Source organism: Heterodontus francisci, chromosome 2, assembly GCF_036365525.1.
Source record: "Heterodontus francisci isolate sHetFra1 chromosome 2, sHetFra1.hap1, whole genome shotgun sequence".
NCBI lineage: Eukaryota > Metazoa > Chordata > Chondrichthyes > Heterodontiformes > Heterodontidae > Heterodontus > Heterodontus francisci.
The window spans coordinates 90,870,973-90,891,761 of record NC_090372.1 but is presented as its reverse complement, the minus strand read 5'-3'; the positions used below and the strand labels follow the sequence as shown (position 1 = coordinate 90,891,761).

General features: G+C 43.6%; 1 long non-coding RNA gene across 1 annotated transcript; it reads left to right on the top strand.

The window, feature by feature from the left end:
• On the top strand, nucleotides 1-6,413 carry LOC137379670 (uncharacterized). The gene is made up of 4 exons (XR_010976886.1): nucleotides 1-270; nucleotides 386-630; nucleotides 891-1,031; nucleotides 1,159-6,413. It is a non-coding gene; the product is annotated as an uncharacterized lncRNA (long non-coding RNA).
• Nucleotides 6,414-20,789: the final 14,376 nt, after the last annotated feature.

Here is a 20,789-nt window from a genome sequence, read left to right as displayed (position 1 = left end):
GATGGATCGGGATTTTATGAGTTCCGCAGCATTCACGACGACGGAACTGGAAGTTGGCGTAACTTCCGCTTCCGCCAGATTTCCTGTTTCCCACGCGATTACATATGTTAATGAAACTTGCGGTGACAGGCACAGGGGACACGTGGGATTCGGCGGCGGGGCCAGCCTTTCATTGGTGGAGCCCTCCATCACTGAGCCAAGCACCAAGATTGCCACGGATATAAAGCATTCTGTGCTTGCAGCCTCCAGGATCAGAAGCCTTCGTGTCATGTAATTCTCTGCATAGGAGCCTGAAATCAAGTTTGAAATCAATGCAAAATGTTTTTGTCTCCCTTAATTTTTGTAATGCAGCATCAAATTCACATCATGTGCTTTATCTTTGCAGCTACACAAAAGAATATGTCAAGCAGCAGGTAGCGTCCCGCCCCATGGTTCAGTGATGTCTCTCTGCAGGTTCTCCTCCAGGCTGCCAGGGAAAAGCGGGAGGTCCTCTTGCAGGTGGAGTCTGAAGACTGTCCCACCTGACCAAGGTGGCCTAGATGGAGGTTGCAGAGGAGGTCTTGAACTATTGGATGATACAAAGAACCTCGGTATTGCATACGTATCAATGACTTTCTCAGATCGGCGAGGGTAAGTGGTCTTGGCAAAACTGCTCCATTGTTTGTCACCCTGGCTCCATCTCTTTAAGAAAGAGGGCAAACAAGGCATGCATTGGATTGCATGAGCAGCCTTGGAGCCATACACTAAATTAATTCGTACAAAGTTAACGATTGCCATTGTTGATGTGTCTTGTGAAAGCCAGTCCTGAATGAGTGATGTCAGGTGCATGTTTACAATGGTTGTGATTCTTAACAAAAAAGTTCTCATTCCATTTGTACTGTCTCCTGCAGAACAAACACACACACAATCAGCACGAGTGAGCGAGCGAGGACAGGAGGAGGTGTAGCAGACATTAGAGTGTTGGTTGACACCAGCTGAATAGGAGGCTGCACAAATAGCAAGAGAGGAGGGAGACGGGGCCATATCAGATGGTGAGGCAGGTTCCTCAAGGTGTAAGGATGAAGTGTCATCTTCAGACATGTGTTCACACCCACTGAAAGTGTCTGAACTCATGCGAAACAGATGCTTAATGTGCCTCTGTTTGTGTCTCCACTGCAGGTGCCCACACTCAAGTCACAGAATGCTGCGAGTCCCAGGACCGTCTGGGAAGGAAGATGAAGCCAATTCCCCAGAGGATGCACCGTCACTTGCTGCTTCTTCCACTTCTGCCAGCGCAGATACATCCACATGTTTTGTTGGGGGTTTAAGATTAAATTTGGGGTCATAAGTTAGTGGTCACGATATAGACACGTCCCAGCAGCTGAGGGAGCATGTGCCAGCCGGATCCCCTGACAATCGGAGGACTGCTGGGCACCAGGCCCCTGCTCAGCCCCATGCTCATGGTGATCCTCTGTTTGTTGCTATGAGAAGTCTGTTGGATGTGCAGCAAAGCCATATGAAAAATATGTCAGAGATGCCTGAGGCCGTGCTACCTTTGCGCATGCCATGGAGGTGTCCAATCAAGCCATGATGTCTGCCATGTCCCGGGTATTTAAGTGTATGGCTTCCTCAGTTGAGTCTGGCAAGCTCCGTGGTGAGTCTGGTTGAGCACTCGAGCCATGTGCAATCTGACCTGCATTCTATTGCTATTGCCGTGGGCTCCATGCAGCAGAGTCTAAGTGAGAGGGGTATGAGGAACCTAGACCTCCTTCCAGGTACTCCTTCCCCTCGGAGCCAGGCAGGTGCCATCGTGCACTCAGATGGAGGAAGAGAGCGTGCCAGCTGCCCGGGGTCCATCTTCAGGACACCCCAAGGGTAAGTGGCGTCTTGTCCTCCCGCCCAATTTGGATCCCCTTACCGCCTGCAGGCGAGCACATGGGATACTCAAACACCATGGTTGCACACCCCCAGTAGGATGGAGCCATCGAGGCCCCGTTCCTCCAGAGGACACCTACAATGGTCATCCACAGAAACCTGCAAGCGCACTGAGCAGGCTGTCTCCACCTCAGCTGCTAATGTCGGGGTAGCATCTAGACGTATTGGGAGAAAAAGGAAATTGAAACAGTTTTGAGCACAAAGGTAGCACGGGTGCTGTAAATATTGTGCACCTGGTCAATAATTTTCAGTACATCTTTATTTACTTTAACATTTGATGCACCTTTGTAAGTTTTTTGCTTGGTTTCAGATAAAAACAAAGATTGGAGGCCTATGGCAGGAACGCATTGATGCTTTCAGAGCATCTCAGAAAATTTCCAATGTCCATTTATCATAGTTATTTGAGCCTTCAGTCTTCAAATGATGGTTGTTTTCCTACTGATGATCATTCACTTTTTCCACTACTGTCATGCCATACTTTTGTTTTTCTGTGATTATAACTTGACGCTGCTTGCAGTGGTGTTGCATTCATTGTAGCCCATGGATGATTTCAACTGCCAATCAGATGAAAGTGTAGCAACGCTTCGTTAAGATTGCAGCAATGAATAAGACCTCCGGCTTATGTGAATTTCTGTGAGGAATTGTTACATTTCTCCTTCCAACGTTTCTTGATGTGGCTTATTGTTGGCTGAAATGCCCATTAATTTGGTTCTCCCAGATGTCCCTTGCATGTCTCTCCATGGTCATCGTATCGATAATAGCATCGTTGTCATTGTTGTCTTCCTCCTCACCCTCTTTGTAGTCTTCCTCAACTGAGGAGGCATGCTGTTCCCCTGCCTGCAGAATGTTGCCACGTCTAATTGCTAGGTTGTGCAAGGCACAGCAGACAACGGTTATTTGCGACACCCGCTGTGGCGCGTACTGAAGAGCCCCTCCAGACCAGTCAAGGCAACGGAATCACATTTTCAGCATGCCAATGACATGCTCAGTGATGGCTCTGTTAGATGCGTGAGCAGCATTGTACGTCTTTTCAGCAATGCTTTGGGGATGCCGTACTGGTATCATCAACCACGTACAAAGGCGGTAACCTTGTCACCCAGGATCCATCTGTCCACTAGGCTGGTTCCTCGAAAACTGCTGGGAGTTCTTCAAAATGTAGGAGTCATGACCGCTTTCTGGGAAATGTGAACAAACATACATTATTCTTCTGCTGTGGTTGCAAACCTGTTGCACGTTTAAAGAGTGGAAACCTTTGTAATTCACAAATACAGCAGGCTGGTCCCAGGGAGCTCTAGTGCCCACCTGAGTGCAGTCGATCGCCCCTTGCACTCTAGGGAATCCAGTGATGGCGCTGAAGGCCGCAGACCTTGCTACCGGACTGTCCTCGTCTGCAGGTAAGTAGGTGAAATCATTGGCACATTGAAAAAAGGCACCTATGGGTCGCACTGCGATTTGTCACATATGTTGCCTGTGGATCCCTGGAAGGACCGGCGAGCAAAAAAACTGAGTGCAGCTGTCACCTTGAGGGCAACTGGCGTGGGATTCCCATCAAAGCCAACTGCCTGCAGGTCATGCTGCAGGAGCCTACAAATATATGTGACCATTTTACGTGACCTCCTTATGTGTTTCTGGCATTGCCTCTCTGACATTTGAAGGTAATTTGTCCTTATCCTGAGGATGTGATGATGTGTCAGTGCCCGTTTTCGATAATGCCATTACTGGATGTTATCATTCGGAGCATCCTCACCTTCCTGTTCTGCCTGTTGCTGATGTTCTGGCATTATGAGTTGAGGGAAAAGAGCCCGTCTTATCTCTCCCTTTGTTGCTCTTCCCGTGGTACTAGACAAATTTGGTGTATGAGACCCATGTCGCTGTGGATTTTCTCAACAATAATTAAGCAGAACGTGGCAAGTCAAGCCTCTTGCTAGTGAGCTAAAACAGCGAGGCAATGAGCAATTCCCTAATGTCTGCCTTCAAATTGCTGACAGGTAGAAGACACACTCGCTGTCATTTATCTCCTTACACTTGCAATCCTTGAGTGGCCACGTGATATCCATTATCGTTGGAGAAAATGGTGCGTGTGAAATTCAGGGCAAGTCATTCCACCTTCCAACCTCCTACAACTTCCCAGCCTGAACCCATCACTCGACCCACCCAATGTTACCATTACCCTTGCCTCCGTTAACATTGAGCCTCACCCCATTACCGTGCACAGTGTAATCATCAATTGTTTCATGCCATCCCTCCCCCTGTTCCTACTCACATTACTATCAACATGTTGACTCTTGCCCTTGATCCTCCTCAAATCAACCTGACATTGCTGAGTCCCGTTCCCTTCCATATGAAGTTGTCGCATACCCACCCGTTAGGCTTGACCTCCCCCTGACCCACCGAACCCATTTGCCCCCATTGACTGTGACTATTCCCTCTGCTAGCCAGTACCCTCAATTTGCTCCTCAGATCCCCGATGTTGACAGCACTCATCCCTCCCTTTAGGCCATTGCCAAATATCTTCAGACTCTAATGCTCTAATCCACCCACCAGACCTGCAGCTGACAATATGCAGCTTCAGCATCAAAAGCAACCATTCCATACCCTGGACGCTTCACTCCACCACCCTTGCTCCTCTATGCACCCGATCAACCCCACCCTTCCCTTCCGAGTACCCTCCCCTGCTCCTCGATGTACACCTTCTCCCCCCCCCCCCCCCACCCATGCCTTCGCTGCCGTCCCCTGAAAAAATTTCCCCTTTCTGGTGCTGAGCCTGGAGGCATACATCAATTCTAATGCTGGCCTAGAGCCAAACGTCCATTTCAATGCTGCTGTTAGTTTAGGGGATGAGTTAAAGAGAGAACAGCACAGACCTAAGATTCAACTGCACAAATCCAACTGCTGCACGCCACGGTGAAACAATCATGAACTGGGTGGCATGAGACTATTGCTCACTGTTCACTTAATCTGGCAGATAGGTCTAAATTGTAACTCTGGGGTAATGAGTGTTCATGTTATTTAAATGAATGTAAGCTGCAATCTGCCACCATGCTGGGGGAGCCCTGGAGCGCTGCAAATATGCCACCAATTTAATTTCTCTAAAATATCCTGCCGTCGGGAATCTGAAAAAACACCTCCAGCCTAATTAAATCACTCTGCACCCCACCAAATCCACTTTTGCACAGCCATGATCTCTAGTAGGCATGTAGCTTGAATTGGTTCCTATGGAATACTGCCCTTTAGCTCTCAAATTATATTTATAGTGCATCTTTTAGACATCGTGTATTCTTTGACATTTTCTTCTCGGTTACTCAAACAAATCACTGTATACCTGTGGAAAGTGCTCTGCTGGCTCTTTTTTTAATGTGTTGATGGGATGTGGGCATCATTGGCAAGACCAGCATTTATTGCCTATCTCTAATTGTTCTCAAGAAGGTGCTGCTTAGCCAGCTGCTTGAACTGCTGCAGTCCATGTGGGGTATGATCATTTTGAATGGTGGAGCAGGCTCGATGGGCCATATAGTCTAGTCCTGCTCCTATTTCTTGTGTTCTTATGGGTAGGTACATCCACAGTGCTGTGAGGGAGGGAGCATTGGCGGTGAAGGGAGTGAATGTTTAAGGTTGTGGTTGTGATGTTGATCAAGCAGCTGCTTTGTCCTGGATTGTACCGAGCTGCTTGAGTGTTGCTGAACCTGCACTCATGCCGATAAATGGAATGCTTTCTATCACACTCCTGACTTGTGCCTTGTGTTATGAAAGTGCTTCTATTTAAAAAAAATAGTTGAGGACTCTTAGAATTATAGACATTGGTACATTTGGGAAAATGCAAAGATTTCATGGATGTGTTTTTTTTTAACAAGGGCCACAGAGGTCTCATTTGAAACAGACCTTTACTGCCTTAAGCTCAATAAGCAACAGAAACCTTTGTGATTTGGGGAAGATTTTTACAGACATGTCAAGATATATGGTGGTCAGGAGGTTTCGCTTTTGGGATATTGTTTTGGTTCAGTTGGGGTGTGGACTGTTGTTGAAAGCAGTTGGTTTTGTAGCCTGCTGAAAAACACCCAGCTCCTCTTTACCTCTTTGTAAAAACCCTGCGAATTCAGTGTGTTGAGACCTAAAACCCCTGATGCCACATTTCTCCTGAGACACTCCTGGAAGGCCTGCCAGATTAATTCTTGACACTGCCTGAAAAGAACTGCTCCAGAAAAGATCCCAGTGACCCTATGTGTACTCGGATGCCAGACTGTATGCTATTTTTTGGACATAACGCATCTCATCCTTTTCAAGAATTAGCAAGTATTTGGCCAAATTATTTATTTTTTTTGTAAAAGACCTCTGCAGAGAGAAGTTCTTTATTTTTTGTTTTTTTTCCCAGTGTATGTATATGTTGGGTATTTAAAAAGGAAACTTACATATTACAAACTGTATGTTAATGCAGTGCCTTGTTACTGGATAACTTTTTATCATAAAATGATAACTGTTGTATAACTGTAATGATTCTTTGATACTGTGATTAAAGAAACCTGGTTGGTGTGTTTTATTCTGGGATAAAGAGTAGAGTATATGATTGACTGTATTGGTAACTGGGTAAGCATTTAAATATATGTTGTGACCTGTGGAGAAGTGGAACTAGAGAAAGACAGTGCACCCCTCCTGCCTCGGTTGTAACTCTTGTAGATGGTGGACAGGCTTTGGGGATTCAGAAGGTGAATTACTTTCTGCATTCCAAGCCTCTAACCTGTTCTTATAGCCACTATTTATATGGCTGGTCCAGTTAAGTTTCTGGTCAATGGTGACCCCCAGGATGTTGATAGTGGGACATTCAACAAAGGTAATGTCATGGAATGTCAAGGGAAGATGGTTAGATTCTCTCTTGTTGGAGATGGTCTTTGCCTGGCACTTGTGCGGTGCAAATGTTACTTGCTACTTATCAGCCTGAGCCTGGATGTTGTCTCGGTCTTGCTGGATGTGGGTATTGTTATGACCCACCGCTCCTGTCAAAGCCCCCAATCAAAATATACGATTCTGATTGTGGTGGAAGGGACGCACTGATAATTCAATCCCGTTGTTCCACAGATCGCCTAACATATTTAAAACATATCAAATTAAAGAAAGACCCAGCCAAATTGAACCATGTATTAACCCCCGAATGAGGCTAACTAAACCAGGTGTCTTTAAATCAATAAATTAACTCTAATTAGAAGAACTAAATTCTTAAACACTATGAAGATATAAACAACATTTAAAATAGAAAAAATTAAAGTCCTTGCAAAGTTACAGTGCACTGTTGCTCGAAGTCCTCACAGAATGTTGCTTTCCTTCTCCAGTGAATTTTAACAACTAACGACTTGCAAACACTTTAAACAGAATCAATCTGACTTTAGAGTTTTTGAGGGATAAAAGATTGTCACAGTCTAACTTCCCTTTCTTCGATTTAAATTACCAGAGATCTCTGTTTTGGCTTGACTTTTTCTTAGAATTTTGAGAGATGATAATAAACAGACTAAAAGCCTATTCCTTCAGTTTAAAAGCTCTTGTTCAGGTGTCTGAACACCACAGCTGTCTGGGTGTCAGTGTGTTCTGTTAGCACAAACTGTCTTCAACTCATAAGCCAGTTCAAAACTGAATTGTAACAAATGTATTGTATCAGGCTCACTCCCAGTGGCTACAACTATGGTAATGAGAATGCATCCTTTGAATCGGAGTCTCCAAATGGCTGTTTCTACGGCAACGAAAATGCGCCTTCCTATAACTGCTAAGGCTTGCGTGCTCTTAAAGCAATACTGATCCCTCGCAAGCCTTAAAGGCAAACCGCATATTCCGAGAAAAAAAAACTATAGGACCATGACACCTCCGCCCCTGGTGGAATGAAACGCCATTCCTGAAATATGTTTCATTACAATGGGTTAAAAAAAATACAAATTGAAAAAAACGCTAGCATTTTTTTCCCACGTATTTATAGATGTACACATTTCTAAAAAAAATGTTTAGATTACAGCAACAAGTTCCACCCGAACATTTTGGCTTTAAATTTTCAAAAGGTTGTTCTAATTTACCCATTTTAAATTTACAAGCATAGTCTTCCAATTGTCTTGTGTTTTCCTTCTAAGTGTCCCTATTGTCCATCACCTCTGCCAGGTGAACTGCACAGCTAGAAGCACTGACCACTACAGGGTTCACTAATCTCTGAGCAGTTTCTCGAGTACCCCTTAACCTATGTGGCATCACATGACACTGGAAAACCCTGTCTGGTGTAACAGAAGCTGATTTTTTTTCTTACCCTGGGGTGTCAAAGGAATTTGACAGTATCCTTCCAACTGTCTCTTTAAGACACATTGTGTTGCCCACTCTGTCCATACAGTTCTTTAAATGAGAATTTGGGTAGGAGTCTGCCTTCTTTACCACAGTGACTTTTCTAGAGTCTTTGCAAGTTTGAGCCGTCCCACCAGGTATCGTCATAAAGACCATCTGCGAATTCCAGCGGTCCTGATTAGGTTCAACGACGCTACCTTTCAGCATGCATTGTACCTCTGCTTCCACTTGGGCCTGTCTGTCTGGACCTAAAGGAATGGTTCCCTCTATACCACATCATGTGTGGCTAAGGTTGTACATCCTGGCTTATCCCTATAAACTTTTTGAAACGTTGTGAAAACTCTAGTTAGGACTTCACGCTGTTTTGCCTCTGTGTAAAAGCCTATTATTTAGTTTCCCTAGCCATTCTGCATTCACGAATGGCATAATTGAGGTTCAATCTGAGAATTTCCTAGACCTACTTCTGCCTCATCTTCACTTTCCTTTTCCTTCTCCACAGTCCCAATACGTGACATACCTGCACTGGCTTATCCTCCTCCCTGCGGTAATATGGTTTGAAGCATATTAATGTGACACAACTGGTTGTTCTTCCAGCTATCAGGGGTATCAATCAAGTAGTCTATCTTACCCACTCTTTTGATCACTCTATATGGGCCACTGAACCATGCTTTCACTGGTTCTCCTTGTGGCGGTAACAACACTAATACCTGATCCCCTGGTTTTATGGTAGGTTACGGTTTCCCCACCATTTGACAGGTATGGCATGCCCTACAAAATTATTTCACATTCTTTGTAAGACCTGGCCAGTAATAATGTTTGCTTATGTGTGATTTGGTCTTCCAAATTCCCCCATGTCCTGAAAGGGGAATGTTGTGTGCTAACCTTAATAATTCTTATCGCTATTTAGGTGGTACCACTATCTGTTCAACAACTGTCCAGTCTTCGTCAACAGGTCTATGAGGCAGTCTCTATTTCCTCCTCAAAACCCCGTGTGCCATATAATAGCCTTCCGGAATTCCTTTCACCTCAGCCTCTGACAGAGCCGTCTGTGCTATTTGGTAGATCTCTGGATTAGCTTGCTGTGCTGCAATCATAGACGATCTGTTAAACATCTCATTTGGATTATCTGAATCCCCAAATAAGGTTTCAGATGCCTGATTATTTATTTGTGGTGCCCCTTTTACCTCTGACAATGGATCCTGTTTAGCCATTGCTTGGGTAACTACACACGCAGGAAATATTCCCAGAACTTGCTCCTGTAATTGCTCCGTTTCCTTATTTTCACATGGTTCCTCTGTAACCATTTTTGATCCAGCCAAATCGTGTCCTAGGCGTAGATCAATTCCCTTTACTGGTAAACTGTAGACAACACCTACAGTTACTATCCCAGTTATTAAGTCACTCTCTAGGCGTACTTTATACAAAGGTACAAGTACACACAAACCACCAATTCCATTAACTAAAACTTTAGTGTTCAAGGCGCTCTCTGGTTGAAACCTCATATCTTTCCCCAGCAAGAGTGTTTGGGTCACTCCTGTATCCCTGAATATAATGATAGGTTTTCCTGCCTCACTTACAGGATACGGAGTTACTCTCCCCTTTAGCAAAAAATCATTATAACACTCAGGTATTTTATTCTTAACCTCTACACTCCTCTTAGTTTTAGTATCTGGTTTCACATTCACAGCTGTCGTTAAAGCTATAGCCTGGTCTGCTATACTCTCAGTCAGAGTCTTTTCCTCTGCACTAACTTTGCGTACCCTAACAAGTCCTATGGGTTTACCTCACAATTTCCAGCACTCTGAACGAAGATGACCTGTTTTGTTGCAATGAAAACACTTTGGCTTGCGAACCTCACTTCTACCCTCAGCACCTTCCTTTCTGACCTAAGGAGGTGATCCTGGGGCATTCCCAGCTGTTCCTTCTTGTACCCGGCTACTTGCCTTCCTTTCACTCTCCCACTTTCTATTCTTCTTGGGTTTATGGGGGTGACGGACAAAATAGGTTGGCTTATTCACAAGCTCAAAATCATCAGCAATCTCTTTTGCTTGTCTAGCTTTCAAAACTTTTAGGTTATCTATATGAGTTCTCATTACTGAAGGAATGGAGTTTTTAAACTCTTCTAAGAGAATCAATTCTCAAAGGTTCTCATATGTGGTTTCTATCTTTAATGCCCGTATCCAACAGTCAAAATTCATTTGCTTCACCCTCTCAAATTCTAAATATGTCTGCCCAGTCAATCTCTAAGTTCCTAAACTTCTGACGGCAAGCTTCAGGGACGAACTCATACACAGAGAGAATAGCCTTTTTTGTCATCTCATAATCTGCAGAAGCCTCTTCAGAAAGCATGGCATAAGCTTCATGAGCTCTGCCTACTAGTCTGCCCCGAATAAGCAATGTCCAGCTTTCTTTCGGCCATTTCATCTGTTTGGCTATTTTTTCAAAAGATGTGAAAAATGCCTCGACATCCCTTTCCTCGAACTTAGGAAGAGCCTGTATAAATTTAAACAACTTCTTACTTGGTCCTGATCTAAATTCAGATTCTTCCTGACCTGGATTTAAGACTACCTCTTTGTCTTAGTTCCATCTCTTTTAATTTAAATTCCCTCTCTTCTCTTTCACTCTCTCTTTGAAATGCTCTCTCTTTCTCCCTTTCCTCCAATTCAAGTTTTCTTATTACTATTGATTTTTCTTTTCCCCTTTCCTTTTCCTCTTTTTCCAATTAAAGTTTTCTTAATTCTTTTTCTGCCTCAAGTTTTTTCGTTTCTTTTTCCTGCTGAAGCTCCAGTTTTTTCATTTCTAATTGAAGCCTAGCCAATTCCACTGCATCAGTCTCAGACCTATTACCCTTCATGTTTTTCATATTCCCTTTCTTGTTCCTCGTATTGCCCTTCATCTGTATTACCCCCATCATCATCTTCTACTAATTCCAGATGTTCGGCTATTAATCCAATTATCCCTGCTTTTTTGGCACCTGATTTTAATTCCAACCCCAAATTCGCTGCCAATTCTTTTAATTTGTTCTGAGTTAAAATGATCAAGGCACTCAGGGAAACATTCTGCTTTCCCGAAAACTCTGCTACAACCACTAATGCCGTAACAATGGTATCTTCTTCTTCTTTGGCCTCCTTGTCTCGAGAGACAATGGGTAAGCGCCTGGAGGTGGTCAGTGGTTTGTGGAGCAGCACCTGGAGTGGCTATAAAGGCCAATACTAGAGTGACAGACTCTTCCACAGGTGCTGCAGAAAAAATTGGTTGTCGGGGCTGTTACACAGTTGGCTCTCCCCTTGCGCTTCTGTCTTTTTTCCTGCCAACTGCTAAGTCTCTTCGACTCGCCATGCTTTAGCCCCGCCTTTATGGCTGCCCGCCAGCTCTGGCAGTCGCTGGCAACTGCCTCCCACGACTTGTGATCAATGTCACAGGACTTCATGTCGCGTTTGCAGACATCTTTAAAGCGGAGACATGGACGGCTGGTGGGTCTGATACCAGTGGCGAGCTCGCTGTACAATGTGTCTTTGGGGATCCTGCCATCTTCCATGCGGCTCACATGGCCAAGCCATCTCAAGCGCCGCTGACTCAGTAGTGTGTATAAGCTGGGGATGTTGGCCGCCTCAAGGACTTCTGTGTTGGAGATAAGGTCCTGCCACTTGATGCCAAGGATTCTCCAGGGGCAGCGAAGATGGAATGAATTGAGCCGTCGCTCTTGGCTGACATACGTTGTCCAGGCCTCGCTGCCATAGAGCAAGGTACTGAGGACACAGGCTTGATACACTCGGACTTTTGTGTTCCGTGTCAGTGAGCCATTTTCCCACACTCTCTTGGCTAGTCTGGACATAGCAGTGGAAGCCTTTCCCATACGCTTGTTGATTTCTGCATCGAGAGACAGGTTACTGGTGATAGTTGAGCCTAGGTAGGTGAACTCTTGAACCACTTCCAGAGCGTAGTCGCCGATATTGATGGATGGAGCATTTCTGATGTCCTGTCCCATGATGTTTGTTTTCTTGAGACTGATTGTTAGGCCAAATTTGTTGCAGGCAGCCGCAAACCTGTCGATGAGACTCTGCAGACACTCTTCAGTGTGAGATGTTAAAGCAGCATCGTCAGCAAAGAGGAGTTCCCTGATGAGGACTTTCTGTACTTTGGTCTTCGCTCTTAGACGGGTAAGGTTGAACAACCTGCCCCCTGATCTTGTGTGGAGGAAAATTCCTTCTTTTGAAGACTTGAACGCATGTGAGAGCAGCAGGGAGAAGAAAATTCCAAATAGTGTGGGGACGAGAACACAGCCCTGTTTCACGCCACTCAGGATAGGAAAGGGGTCTGATGAGGTACCGCTATGCTGAATTGTGCCTTTCATATTGTCATGGAATGAGGTGATGATACTTAGTAGCTTTGGTGGACATCCGATCTTTTCTAGTAGTCTGAAGAGACCACGTCTGCTGACGAGGTCAAAGGCTTTGGTGAGATCAATGAAAGCAACGTAGAGGGGCATCTGTTGTTCGCGGCATTTCTCCTGTATCTGACGAAGGGAGAACAGCATGTCAATGGTTGATCTCTGCACGAAAGCCACATTGTGCCTCAGGGTAGACGCGCTCGGCCAGCTTCTGGAGCCTGTTTAAAGCGACTCGAGCAAAGACTTTCCCCACTATGCTGAGCAGGGAGATTCCACGGTAGTTGTTGCAGTCATCGCGGTCACCTTTGTTTTTATAGAGGGTGATGATATTGGCATTGCACATGTCCTGAGGTACTGCTCCCTCGTCCCAGCACAGGCAAAGCAGTTCATGGAGTGCTGAGAGTATAGCAGGCTTGGCACTCTTGATTATTTCAGGGGTAATGCTGTACCTTATTATACAAGAGACCTGGTTCTTTTAATTTCTTTGTAATTGGTGTCAGATTTAGATCCCAACAATCAAGTTTCCAATTGATAAGATCTCAGACTCGAGAGCAATTAATCTGATGCCAAACGCAAGTCCGCAATTTAAATATGTTATCCCAGAGACGAGTAATTACTATGATTCCAAATGCGAGCCCTCCAAATGTGTCTGATTCTGATCCCAGACGTGAGCCACTGAATGAAATCTAATTCAACTGCGAGCAAGGCCCCAATTAAGATATAATTCAAATCTAGAAACCCAATTAAAATGTGATTCAAATATTGAGCGAGCCCCCCAATTAATATGTCATTCAGGTTGCAGACGAGCCTCCAATAAATATGTTACAACCGACAGCTCCTGTCAAAGCACCCAATCAAAACATATGATTCTGATTGTGGTGGGAGAAACGCACTGATAATTCAATCCCGTTGTTCCACAGATCGCCTAACATATCATATAAAACTTTCCAAATTAAAGAAAGATCCAGCCAAATTGTACCATCTATTAACCCCCCAATGAGGCTAACCAAACCAGGTGTCTTTAAATCAATAAATTAACTCTTTAATTAGAAGAACTAAATTATTAAACACTATGAAGATATAAACAACATTTAAAATAGAAAAAAATAGAGTCCTTGCAAATTTACAGTCCAATGTCGCTCGAAGTCCTCACAGAATGTTGCTTTACTTCTCCAGCGAATTTTAACAATTAACGACTTGCAAATACTTTCAATGGAATCAGTCTGACTTTAGAGTTTTTGAGGGATAAAAGATTGCCACAGTCTAACTTCCCTTTCTTCAATTTAAATGACCAGAGATTACCAGAGTAACATTCGCACCACACAAGTGCCAGGCAAAGACTGTCTCCAACAAGAGAGAATCTAACCATCTCCGCTTGACATTCAATGGCATTACCATCACTGAATCCCCCACTGTCAACATCCTAGGGGCTACTATTGACCAGAAACTGAACTGGGTAGCCATATAAATACCGTGGCTATAAGAGCAGGTCAGAGGCTAGGAATCCTGCGGCAAGTAACTCACCTCCTGACTCCCCAAAGCCTGTCCACCATCTACAAGGCACAAGTCAGGAGTGTGATGGAATACTTTCCACTTGCCTGGATGGGTGCAGCTCCAACAACACTCAAGAAGTTCAACACCATCCAGGACAAAGCAGCCCACTTGATTGGCATTCCATCCACAAACATTCACTACCTCCACCACTGACGCACAGTGGCAACAGTGTACCATCTACAAAATGCACTGCAGCAATGCACCAAGGCTCCTTAGATAACACCTTCCAACCCCATGACCTCGACCAACTGGAAGGACAAAAGGACAAGGGCAGCAGATGCATGGGAACATCACCACCTGCAAGTTCCCCTCCAAGTCACACACCATCCTGACTTGGAACCATATCACCATTCCTTCACTGTCGCTGGGTCAAAATCCTGGAACTCCCTTCCTAACAGCACTGTGGGTGTACCTACCCCACATGGACTGCAGCAGTTCAAGAAGGCAGCTCACCACCATCTTCTCAAGGGCAATTAGGGATGGGCAATAAATGCTAGCCTGGCCAGCGATGCCCACATCCCATGAATGAATATTAAAAAAATCTCTGTTTTGGCTTGACCTTTGCTTAGAATTTTGAGAGAAAATAATAAACAGACTAAAATCCTATTCCTTCAGTTTTAATGATTGAGAGCTTTTGTTCAGGTGTCTGAACACCACAGCTGTCTGTGTCTGTGTTTGTGTGTCAGTGTATTCTGTTAGGACAAACTGTCTTCAACTCATAAGCCAGTTCAAAACTGAATTGTAACAAATGTATTGCATCAGGCTCACTCCCAGTGGCTATAACTATGGTAATGAGAATGCACCCTTTGAATTGCAGTCTCCAAATGGCTGTTTCTAAGGAAAGAAAATGCACCTTCTTATAACTCCTAAGGCTTGCCAACTTTTAAAGCAATACTGATCCCTTGGAAGCCTTAAAGGCAAACCGCATATTCCGAAAAAAAAACTATAGGACCATGACTGTATGGACTGCTTCATTAGCTGAGGAGTTGTGAATTGAACTGAAGACACTGCTATCACCAGTGAACATCCCCACTTCTGACCTTATGTTGGAGGGAAGATCAATGATGAAGCAGCTGATGATGCATTGGCGGAGACACTGCCCTGAGGAACTCCTGCAGTAATATCCTGGCACTGAAATGATTATTCTCCAACAACCACAGCTGTCTTCCTTTGTGCTAGATATGACTCCAACCACTGGAAACCTTTCCACTGATTTCCATTGACTTCAATTTTACTAGGACTCCTTAATGTCATGCTCAATGATATGTTACCTTGATGTCAAGGGCAGTCACTCTCACCTCCCCTCTCATGTTCTAATTGACCATAAATTGCTTTTGTAATTTCACTTTAAGAAATGAAGGCATCACTGAAGGGAATTACCACTTCCATATAGCTCTGTCTTTACACTGGGAGTACAGGATTCCATCATTAACCTGTAAATTTACCCAGTGTTTTAATAGGCTTAATTCTTGCATTTTCTGCTGGTGCCTCTTACCTCTGGAGAGTATTATTATAGTGGGTTCACTGTCTCATTTATCTTGATAAGCTTTATGGAATAACCAGGTACAATCTGGTTTTTGGAGCAATTACATTTTGCCCTGCAGACATTAATCTTCCACAGACTACCTGCTTCCCATATCTTGTAATATTACAGTGGCATCTTCTGAGCCTCTTGAATCAGGCCTGATTGTTATTGGATCCCTTTCACATTACACACGTTCATCTAATTGACACCTTCCTTCTCTTGCAGAGTCATGCAATGATTCAAGCTGCAATAGGACACTTTTTGCATCATTCCTTCTTCTTTGGCATCTGCCACCACATACAGGTCTCTGCAAGGGAAGGTAATTAGGCAATAACTCAATCTCTTTACAAACAGCACAATGCTAAGGCAGCCTAGAGCCACATTGTTAGAACTTGGAACATGCTTTAGTTCAAAATCGAAAGGTAAAGCTTAGACAGCTTAACTGCACTGTTCAAGAAAACCTAGCTTTGGCTTTGTCAGGAGATTGTAATCAGTCCACACAATAAACTGCCTCCCCTTTAATGCCTGAATTAGGTCCAACCATCTTCAGCCGCTTCATCTATGACCTTCCTTAAATCATAAAATCAGAAGTAGGGATGTTCGCTGACATTTGCACAATGTTCAGCACCATTTGCGATTCCTCAGATACTGAAGCAGTCCGTGTAGAAATGCAGCAAGGCCTGGATAATATCCAGGCTTGGGTTGATAAGTGGTAAGTAACATTCGCGCCACACAAGTGCCAGGCAATGACCATCCCCAACAAGAGAGAATCTAACCATCTCCCCTTGACATTCAATGGCATTACAATCACTGAATCCCCCACTATCAACATCCTGGGGGTTACTGAAAGGGAAAAGGACAAGAACAGTGAACAAATGAGAAAGCCTGATGAACCACAAGTAGTCATGAGTGACAAAAACCAGACAAGAGTCAAAATTTCATGTGTACGTGCCTTGCTAATGATTGGATAGTATAATGTATACATGCTTAGAGTGTAATAGGGTAACCTGCTATGTACAAGTAGACACAATTGGATAGAGATAAGAGTAAGAATATGTAACAGAATGATTGGTAAATGCAAATGAACTGTTATCTGTAAAATGGTATAAGAATGTTGTTTTGAAATTACTCGGGGAGTTTGCATGCCATCTTGTCTGGATGCAGTCTCCCTTGCATATGCTTGAATAAACCGGCCAAGGAAGAAACTTATGTCTCATCTGAGTACCAAGGGGAAAGAAGAACAAATTCTCTGCTTCAGTTTGGCATAGTCAGCAGGATCTCCAACCCTCTTGGTCCGAAAAGACGGGATGACACTTTGGTGAGTATTATTTCAAGTTATTGAAAAATACTCCAAAAAGTAAGTGTGCGTGGGGTAAAGGCATATTCGAGCAGTAACCAAGAGACAGAGGGGTCTTCCGGGATGCGCAGAAAAGGGAGGCAAGGGGTTCTCCGGTGCGCGGATTAAGGGAGACGAGTGCACAAGGATGGCTGCAGCTGAGAAAGCACAGCTGGACTTTGCAGAACAATGGGGAGGGGAAGGCAGTATGTCCCGGTACCTCGCTCAAAAAGATAGGAATAAACAAGTGACTGTGTCTTTTGATTCGAATGTATGAATGTTGGAAGCCTCCACATATGAAATGAATGTCCTTGGGATGTGCAGCTTGTGTTCGGTAGAACTAACAGTCATTAACTCTTTGTTGTCTGACTTTAATGTTGAAAGCATTAGTCTGTTACTTATTCTATTTTTACATATGTATATTTTGTGGGAAACTTGAGTCATGTTTTGCTTGTGAACTAGTTGAACCTGTGTGTGTTCCTTGGCATCGGGACCGGGAATTTGACACAGATTTTGGTACTTTGAATTCATAACCCATTACAGAAATCTATTTTCTAAGTTGTTTGGAATTGAATGAGTGTGAAAAGTGATTGTTGAGTGTGTTCATTTCAATTTAAGATTGTGCAGCCAGGAATAGGATATAAAATAGAATTATATCTCAAGTTAAAGTTTTATTTTTATTTTAAAAGTTGATTTTGCAACTGTAAAAAGGCAATGAACAATTTTCTAAGAGCTAAAAGCTTCAGCCTTGAAAGTCTGAAGATGTCTGGCAGAAATCTAATTTGAAGTTTAAAACACTGCTTTAATTGGACCAACGTTTAAAATCTGCTATTACTTTATTTTGCAGTTTAAACTTGAAGACATGTTTTACTGACTGTTTTTAAGTGGCACATGTCAGAAATTAGATATTTTTTTAAGGGAGAGAAGGATAGGCAAAGGAAATATTGGAAAGATTAAAGTTTGTTTAAGAAGCTGGTGTTAAATCCTTAAGTGTAAGAATGTTAAATAACTTTTTCTTTAGTTTTTGGTTTTATTACAGTCATTTGAAAAGGCGCCTGAAGAAAGAACAAGACAAATGACGTAATTTACCTATCTTTTTTTTTAAAAAGGCACGTGCTATTCTGTTCTGTGTGTAGTTAATAAGTATTATAAGTTAATAAGTCTGAATTAAGTTTATACTATTAAGGTTAACTGATCAGGTAAATTAATCTAAGAACACCCCAAAGGTGGGGGACTTGGTAATGGTAGAGGAGTTACCAGGGAAACCGAGCTTTGCACCACGATGGACAGGACCGTATGAGATAATTATGACAGGTGACACATGCGCTCTTATTGACATGAAAGCAGGGAGTAAATGGAAATATTACACCCAGTTAAAAATATATGCGGATTGATAACTCCAGAAGAAAGAAACCTTATGTTTACGCAGGTGGTTAATATGTGCCATCCGTGCACTCACGGAGGGAACCGAGGAGAATAGATTGATGAGACCACTGTCAGGACGATGAGGTAATGATAAGCGGAGGTCGCAACATCACGACGAGTTTGCATCAAGGAGGTACCCTAAAAAAAAACAAGTAACTATTAGCATGGGTGAGGAAGTTAGCATTATGTGTCCCTGGGGGTATGGCCTCATCAAAGATGTGACCAGAACAGGAGATTTTACAGAAACAGGTACCACCATCACCAACTCCTGTAAGGATCGTTCAATATACGTGAAAGCGAGGGTGCCTATTCGGTACTCTGCTCAAAGGACAGTAAATATGATAAGGACACCCAAGTCAAAGTAAAAGAAGCGTCAATGCCCACAACACACCCCACAACTACCTCGGTGCCTCTGAAGTCAATAACGATGGACAAAGACCCCATGTGTCCAGCATTGAGTCCTGGACCAGAGAATGGACTGGTGCTAACAAAAAATAACATTCTTGTATGACAATGTACACCATGAGCTGGTACCCATAGTTCTAAACATTTCTGACATTAAATTGCCCCAACGGTGTCCTGCAGAGACCCGAGCTCTGTATGAGGCCTTAATAAGACAGGAAATTGAACAAATTTGACCGGTTGCCAGCTCAAGGCTTTAACCTGGGTGTACAAAACTATTGATAATTGTATTGTTAATAGTAGTCTGTTGATAGGTGTGGTCCTGGTGAAACCAATTATACCAAGATCAACCCATAAGAAGGTACTCTATAAGGTTAAAAATATCGGAGTTATAAGGGAAGATCATTACGTGAAATACCACAGCATACCACCAAATGCACTGGAAATAGAGGGGGAGATGATAGGGACCACTATTGACAGGTGTAGCATAGGTGCCTCTGTTGTATATGTCCTCACCCTATATATAAAACACAGGAGTCTAAATGTGGCTTTAATGCGTATTGTATTTGGCCTGTCGAACCTGGAGACTCAAGAAGTTGATCAAGAAGGTTAAGAGGATGTATGAATGGAGGAGAGAACAAAAGATAGATAGACAGCGGTATGTGGAAATATATTTAGCCGTTTAGGGTTACCCAGATCTGGAGGATTGGCCACCCAAAGGATCAAAACAAGTTTGGCAAGCTTGGGCATCAGCCAAGGGCCAAAAGGGGGGATTTGAAATGGAAAAGGACAAGAACAGTGAACAAATGAGAAGGCCTGATGAACCACAAGTAGTCATAAGTGACAAAAACCAGACAAGAGTCAAAGTTTCATGTGTACGTGCCTTGCTAATGATTGGATAGTATAATATATACATGCTTAGCGTGTAATAGGGTAACCTAGCTATGTACAAGTAGACACAATTGGATAGAGATAAGAGAATAAGAATGTGTAACAGAATGGTTGGTAAATGCAAACGAACTGTTATCTGTAAAATGGTATAAGAATGTTGTTTTGAAATTACTCGGAGAGTTCACATGTCATCTTGTATGGATGCGGTCTCCACTGCATATGCTTGAATAAACCGGTCAAGGAAGAAACTTCTGTCTCGTCTGATTACCATGGGGAAGGGAGAACAAATTCTCCACTTCAGTTACCATTGACCAGAAACTGAACTGGAGTAGTCATATAAATACTGTGTCTATAAGAGCAGGTCAGAGGCTAGGAATCCTGCGGCGAGTAACTCACCGCCTGATTCCTCAAAATCTGTTCACCATCTACAAGGCACAAGTCAGGAGTGTAATGGAATACTCTCCACTTGCCTGGATGGGTGCAGCTCCAACAACACTCAAGAAGCTTGACACCATCCAGGACAAAGCTGCCCGCTTGATTGGCACTCCATCCACAAACATTCACTAACTCCACCACCGACACACAGTGGCAGCAGTATGTACCATCTACAAGATGCACTGCAACAATGCACCAAGGCTCCTTAGCACCTTCCAAACTCACAACCTCTACCACTTAGAAGGACAAGGGCAGCAAATGCATGGGAACATCACCACCTGCAAGTTCCCCTCCAAGCCACACACCATCCTGACTTGGAACTATGTTGCCATTCCTTCAGTGTCGCTAGGTGAAAATCCTGGAACTCCCTAACAGCACTGTGGGTTTACCTACCCCACATGGATTGCAGCGGTTCAAGAAGGCAGCTCACTGCCACCCTCTCAAGGGCAATTAGGAATGGGCAATAAATGCTGGCTTAGACAGCGATGCTCACATCCCATGAATGAATAAAAAATAGTCTAGAAAAGTATAGACAGTGCCAGGGTGAAATTAAAAAGGAAATTAAAATGCAAACAGAGTGCATGGAAATAAAATTGGCAAGTAACATCAAG